Source organism: Pleurodeles waltl, chromosome 1_1, assembly GCF_031143425.1.
Source record: "Pleurodeles waltl isolate 20211129_DDA chromosome 1_1, aPleWal1.hap1.20221129, whole genome shotgun sequence".
In the NCBI taxonomy this organism is placed as follows: domain Eukaryota; kingdom Metazoa; phylum Chordata; class Amphibia; order Caudata; family Salamandridae; genus Pleurodeles; species Pleurodeles waltl.
The window spans coordinates 811,660,717-811,666,716 of record NC_090436.1 but is presented as its reverse complement, the minus strand read 5'-3'; the positions used below and the strand labels follow the sequence as shown (position 1 = coordinate 811,666,716).

The window sequence follows — 6,000 nt, the reverse complement described above, 5'->3', positions numbered from 1 at the left end:
AATTCTAATCTACTACATTACACCACTCTGAGACTCCAATCTTTGCTCTCCACCACTCTACGCAACTTCTTCTACACTACTGCGCCTTACTTTACTCCACTCTATACGATTCCATTCTGCGCTACGCCACTCTACGCCCTTCCACTCTATGACACTCTACGCCTTCCAAGACCCTCCACAACACTCATTTGCACTCCATGACACGCCACTCTACGCCACTTTCCTTTATGCCTCTTACTTTTATCCATACTTAATAGTATCCAGAATAGTGTATAAAATTGCTAAAATACACTGGTAAAGCCAATAGCTCTTGCAGAGGCGAGACCTAGTGGCTTTGCTAATGCTTGTTTAATACATGGATATACTACTTTGTGTAATGCGCAATAAAATATCGCTAAAGGTGTCACAAATGATGCAATGAAATGTCACACACAGGCTCACCAAAACATGGCATGGGACTAGCACACATAAGCAAAATAAATACTTAGCACGCTAGCTCTTATTAAAACTCGGTGCTTGCAGTTTCAGTTTCAGAGCGGTCGGAAACCGACCTGCCTGATCTCATCACACGTGAAAGGCGCGTTCCAATACTTTAAGAAAGGTGCGATTTAGCTTTGTAGTTCAAGGATCGAAGCTTTCTGAAATAGTGCAAGTTGAAACGACCGCCTTTTACTCATACCCCGGGGGCGCCAGCTCGGTGACCTGAAAGAATCGCTCTCTAGTCGGTACCCCGGGGGTATCAAGATAAGTGTTATTCAGTCTGTCCTAGGAAGAGGCGGGGTCTACACACAGGAAACGGCGCTGGATGGCGGACGGGGCCGCTCTGCTTGCAGTCTGGCACGTCTAGACAAACAGCGGTGTTCGGGAGAGGGGACAGCTGGAGGCACCGCCCCCGAGGCCCAGGTAATTTGTCAGCCCTATCGCCAGTAAGGGTGGGATCTACTGCGTTCGTTTATTGGGACTGGTTCTTCAGGGGTTGTCTAAAGTCCAGCCATCCTTGGCTTGCCAGTGGGCACCCGTGGGCAATTTGCTTCCACCCGCACACCGTACGTTGTCTCCTGGCAGAGCGGTGGCCGGCCACTCACCAAACACGCACTTAATAAAACCACACAGGGAAGAAGAGGTATGAAATAACATGTTGGTGTTTGGCACTCCCGATTTCCGACTTTGCAGGACAGCTGGAAGTAGGGCGAGCACACTGTTGGACAGTTCTGTTAATTCCCTTAGGGGGAAGCTGGTATACCCCATTACACGACCACACTGGGTTTGGTGCTCTGCAGGAGTGTGGCTTATATGCGAGCCCGACACTCCCGTAGAAGCACACCCGTACAAATTCGTTTGGATTTTGGAAGATCTAACGTGTTAATTTGTTAGAGCCGAAAGTGACGACGGGAATGCTTGGGTCCAGGTGACCGATACGGCTAGTAATAGTTGTTCCCTACGCACACTGTTCTATAATGCTGATGTTGTTTGTGGGGTTCCTGGTTAGCTAGTGTCCCAAATCGTTACTTTTGCAAACGTTGTTAGTCTGGCCTTGGTTACTGCCCCCGTATCCTGCAACTGCCGTTCTTGAAGCATGACCTGATAAGGTAGGCACCCTCGGCTGTCTCTAGTGCGTCCCTTGTAAACAGCGCTGAGGTGCAGTTTTTACTCGATCTGGTTGCATACAAACCCCCACTGACGCCTCTCACCCAGTGTCCTCGTCCCAACTTTCAGAAATGGCTGCGTGAAAAGTCAGAGAGTCTGCGTTGGCATAGTCGGGTGCAGTAGCTTGAATTTATACACTTTTGCCCCCTTCATCTATATTGTAACTGCGTTGCATGTTCGTGCTCTCTGCCCCTAATATATACAGTAACTGGGATGCCCGACATGATGTGCGGTCTATCATGACAATATCATCGCTTCTTCCGGAAGCCTTTGAAGGACTACCCTTTCGTCTGCCCTGAAGTGCGAGGCTACAAACCCCAGCGCACTACCTTGAAGGATGTCAAAATCAAATCTGGGACACTTGCTGCGTTCACCTATTCACCTACCCCCAATCGCCCCTCTGTTAGTCGCTGTCTGCGTATACCGTTGTACGGGATCCAATCACGCTCGGTCGCCATAGAAGCAAAACACCCCCCGCACGTTTCCGATTATATTCATAGCTTCTCGTGGGTATCGAGACAGCTTGCCCACGAGTTTGCTGCCCCTACCTGTTTACAGTGATAGAAGAAGGAAACGAGTGCCCGCTGCACTGCGGCCCTCTACTTAGCGCACTGGGTGCCGGCCTGCCAACAGTTCAAACCCTTTCACAGTTACCGAGCATTGCCAAATCTCCCTTAACTAACGTTTCAAGAACATGTAAGCCAGCTGCTTGCTTACGGCATGGTGCCCAGGGTTTCCAGTGATCATACGACGTGATTTTTAATTGAAGATGTGAGTTGACGTTCAGCCCTCCTTGCACATCGTACAACCACTGTAGTTAACTGTAGTTCAGTATTCTTAGTGACTTAACTAGTGTACCTTTGTGCCCGTACAATAGAAGCACTTAAATGGAAACCGCGCAGGTGTGGCGTAAACTTATTTTTATAACGGGCACTTGCTGTGCGTGAGACCTGCGCCTGGCATTGACTTTTCAGTCATTTGACATGTTGCGTTCACGCTGCGAGATTGATCGGAATCTTGCTCTTGCGTGCCTTTGAGTACTGTCATGTTAATTGCAGCACACTTTCTCTGCAGGAGCATAATCACCCTATCGTTCTGGTTGACCCGGGTCAGCTTTGTCCTGTTACACTTTTTTCGTGATCAGAGTGCAGCGCCTAGGATGCAGTTAACGACCATGTTGTCATCTTTTATTGAGATCGGACAAAATGAATGGTTTTGATGTTTTGTGTGCGAGCACACCCCTTTCTCCATAGAGAATATCATAATTTAGGCCTTGCGATTAAATCTGTTCACCGCAAGGGCAATGATTGACAGAAAAGAACTTAGACGCGTACACAAGCTAATTAACACGGTGTACTAGTCCTTTTTTGTAAACCTTTTTTGAGTGTATTGAGAGTTTATTATTTTGAGTAGTAGAATTCTCTTGCCGGTACCAGAGGTTACATTACTATAGACCGTTCTGTAGACCACCGCGTTTTGGAGAACGAAAATATTCAATGAAAGTTGACTTTTTTTAAATTTACAAATACTTTCTCTTTTAATTTTGTGGTGCGTGTACACTGCTGCTTACTTGTATTCACAGTTACCGTCTTCAAACTTTCAACAGATTATAGTCATAGTAGTCAACCATGCAGCCTAACTTCGCTTTCTTCAAAATTGTGCCAGCTCCCTCCCTACCTTTATTAGAACTTGCTTGAGGGTTTCAATGAACAGACAGCAGCAGCACGAGCTAACTAGTGCCCCAGCAGAAGGGTTGCAATATCAAAACAAGCTAAACTTTCACATATTCTAGTTAATGTTAAGGCCGTTATAAGGGGTTTTCCTTCACTGTGTGATCAGCCATGTGCAGTTGATTCAAATAGGGTACTGACCTGTCATTTAGTGTGCCACATTGATGAGGATTGTTTTCACTGCCGTGGGGTGGGGTGGGGTGGTGGGGAGGCATGTCTCAGAATAACTTTGCAGCCTAGGGATGCTACTTAAAAAACTGAAACGAGAAAGTTGGAATTGCTTGAATTAATCTTAAACACGGGTAATTGCTCTTAGGAGCCTTTATACCCTATTGGTTTCTTTTTCGTTTTTTCCTGCTGGTTTGTGCCATTTTATGGAAAATTCAAGTATATTCCATTATTGGGCTGGGCTGTCCCTTTTTATATTGGAAATAATATTGATATGCATATCTGTGTTCATTTTCTGTAATGGCGCAACAAGATAAAGCGTGATAAAATGTTTTGTACTGCGAACAGTTCCTCGTGGTTGTCATCCAATTCCAGTATTTACACCATTACTTGTTTGTTGACGGATGGATTCTCTGCATTGGTGTGGGGGGATGGAGGATATGTAGAAGGCCTTGTAATGTTTGGAATTATTATATAGATTGGTTTCTGCTTTGCCTCTTGTAAGTCTTGTGTTTCTGCAGCTGCTAGCAGTGTCTCAGTAAAATGAACTGCAGTGTTTTTCTTCTTCCGTATTTTTTAATTTTATACCTGGTTCTTATAGGAAATGTGTGAACTGTACACTAACGAGACTGAGAATGATGAATTTTATATTGTAAAAAGTTCAAATCTTGACCGCTCAGCACTTGTACCCAACTGGCTTGGACCTTCTGCATATACACCTGTTTGGTTCTTTGTGTCCGGTTTATCTGTGTTCTTTCTTTGGTAATACCGTGATTGACCCTTGTAAATCACGTGATTATCCTTTAAACCAGCACATAAATAGATCGTTTTCACCAAAACTATAGTGATGTGCTGATGGTGTGTTCTGTTTCTAATGTTTTAAAATAGTTATTGTTATTTGACGAGAACTGTTTAATGATGTTAAGAGGTCGGTCACTCCCTTATGAACAAACAACAGTTTAAAAAAAAAAAATATCTGAATGATGTGTACAAAATGGGCAGGATGAGACCATGCATTTGTAAAGTAGAAATGTGTTTTGGATTTGTGAGTGCTTAGTCTTTCTTGATAAATTACATACATTACTCGTTCATTTTTAAAGGGAAACTGGCATTGTCACCCTAGTGAGTTTTTGCATGTTTGCATTCTGTATCATAATTGGAGCAAAAATTGGTAGAGAAGGCCAACAGAAGAGGACTTTGCCTCTTTTTTATTTTTTTTTTAAACACATTTTTATTGTTTTTGTTTTTAAACAAACCAGATTCTCCAACATTTGGTACACACAGCACAACAACTTTAAATTTCATGCATCATTGAGACTTTGCCTCTTTTTAACCCCTTCGCTGCCAGGCCTTTTCCCCTCCTGTGCCGAGCCTTTTTTTGGCTATTTGGGGCAGTTTGCCCTTGGGCCCTCATAACTTTTTGTTCACATAAGCTACCCACGCCAAATTTGCGTCCTTTTTTTCCAATCCTAGGGATTCTAGAGGTACCCAGACTTTGTGGGTTCCCCTGAAGGAAACAAAGAAATTAGCCACAATACAGTGAACATTTTTTTTTTTTAAATGGGAAAAAAGGGCTGCAGAAGGCAGCTTGTGGTTTTTTCCCCTGAAAATGGCATCAACAAAGGGTTTGCGGTGGCAAGATCACCATCTTCCCAGCTTTCAGGAACAGGCAGACTTGAATTGGAAAACCCAATTTTTTAATACAATTTTGACATTTTACTGGGGCATACCCCATTTTTACTATTTTTTGTGCTTTCAGCTTCCTTCCAGTTAGTGACCAAAATGGGCGAGAAACCAATGCTGGATCCCAGAAAGCTAAACATTTCTGAAAAGTAGACAAAATTCTGAATTCAGCAAGGGGTCCTTTGTGTAGATCCTACAAGTGTTTCCTACAGAAAATAACAGCTGAAATAAAAAAAATATTGAAATTGAGGTGAAAAAAAAACAGCCATTTTTCTCCACTCTGTAACTTTTTCCTGCAATGCCAGATTTTTGAAAGCAATATACCGTTACCTCAGCTGGACTCTTCTGGTTGCGGGGATATATAGGGCTTGTAGGTTAATCAAGAACTCTAGGTACCCAAGCCAATAAATGAGCTGCACCTTGCAATGGGTTTTTATTCTATATGTGGGTATACAGCAATTTATGTGCTCAAATATAAAAAGTGAAAAATAGGTATCAAGAAAACCTTTGTATTTCCAAAATGGCCACAAGATTAGGTGTTGAGAAGCAGTGGTTATTTGCACATCTCTGAATTCTGGGGTGCCCATACTAGCATGTGAATTACAGGGCATTTCTCAAATAAACGTCTTTTTTACACGCTGCCTAACATTTGGAAGGAACAAATGTAGAGAAAGACAAGGGGCAATAACACTTGTTTTTGCTATTCTGTGTTCCCTCAAGTCTCCCGATAAAAATGGTACCTCACTTGTGTGGGTAGGCCTAGCGCCCACGA

General features: G+C 43.5%; 1 protein-coding gene across 5 annotated transcripts in view; it reads left to right on the top strand.

Moving 5' to 3' along the window:
- Window positions 1–769: 769 nt before the first annotated feature.
- The window catches only part of SMARCA2 (SWI/SNF related BAF chromatin remodeling complex subunit ATPase 2), a 1,363,970-nt gene continuing 1,358,739 nt past the window's right edge, over window positions 770–6,000 (top strand). For 4 of the 5 annotated variants that reach the window (XM_069228509.1, XM_069228519.1, XM_069228497.1 and 1 more), the window contains exon 1: window positions 770–903. The gene's annotated coding sequence lies outside the window, so the exon portion shown is untranslated. Of the gene's footprint in view, window positions 904–934; window positions 1,124–6,000 lie in introns of those variants that run through there. The other variant, XM_069228487.1, reaches the window with a different exon arrangement.